The sequence below is a fragment of the Lepisosteus oculatus genome, chromosome 16, assembly GCF_040954835.1.
Source record: "Lepisosteus oculatus isolate fLepOcu1 chromosome 16, fLepOcu1.hap2, whole genome shotgun sequence".
Taxonomy (NCBI): domain Eukaryota; kingdom Metazoa; phylum Chordata; class Actinopteri; order Semionotiformes; family Lepisosteidae; genus Lepisosteus; species Lepisosteus oculatus.
In genome coordinates, this window is record NC_090711.1 from 18,682,771 (window position 1) to 18,683,642 (window position 872).

At 49.7% G+C, this 872-nt stretch overlaps 1 non-coding gene across 1 annotated transcript; it reads left to right on the forward strand.

The window, feature by feature from the left end:
* Positions 1-233: 233 nt before the first annotated feature.
* Positions 234-421, forward strand: LOC138223368 (U2 spliceosomal RNA). Its single transcript, XR_011181816.1, has one exon. It is a non-coding gene; the product is annotated as a U2 spliceosomal RNA (small nuclear RNA).
* The last annotated feature ends 451 nt before the right edge of the window (positions 422-872 follow it).

Sequence of the window (872 nt, forward strand, 5' to 3'; positions counted from 1 at the left end):
ATGTGGGAGGGGTTTGGAATAAGGTACTATGGGATGTCAGATGTATGGTGGCCGTTGATAAAAGGAAGTAGAGTTTTCATGCTGTTAAAGAAAAGTGGAAGGTATTGGCTAATATCTAACTACTGATGTTTTGTTTTATTGTAATCTCATGATTTGATTGGTTTCTTGCAGTGTTTTGTTTTGCTATTTGTGTTTCTATATGTTTGATTTTGGTGATTGATGAAGTTTCTGTGAACCTTTTATTACTTTTTGATAATAAAAAAAAAAATCTGTTCTTATCAGTTTAATATCTGATACGTCCCCCATCGGGGGACCACATATTAAACAGATTTTTGGAACAGGGAGCTGGATCAGGAGCTTGCTCCGTCCTCTCCACGCATCGACCCGGTATTGCAGCGCCTCCGGGAGCGGTGCACCACCTTCTCTCAGCGGTGAAAAGACAGACGTAGCAAGCGAGCAAGCAAGCGAAGTGGACTGGAGCTCCTTCTTCTCGGGTCTCGTCTCTCGTCCATCTGTGTGTCTCTATGTCTGTCTCTCTCTCCCTCTCCCCCTCCCCGTCTCCGTTCCCGTGCTCCTTCTGTGCACTTTCCCGCGTCTCGACTCTCTCGGCAAGCAGGCAGTGTGTGTGTGTGTGTGTGTGTGTGTGTGTGTGTGTGTGTGTGTGTGTGTGTGTGTGTGTGTGTGTCCGTCCCCGTCCTTGCAGGCGGGCCTCTTTCGACAGCCGGGCGTTTTCCCTCCAAAAAACTTAGTATATCCACCTTTCTTTCTTTTTTTTCGGCAGGCAGGCAGGCAGGCAGGCAGGCGTGTGCGCGCGCGCGTGCGCATGTCCCCGTCCCTCCCTCCCGAGAGAGAGCTGCCCCTTGCCTCTGCCC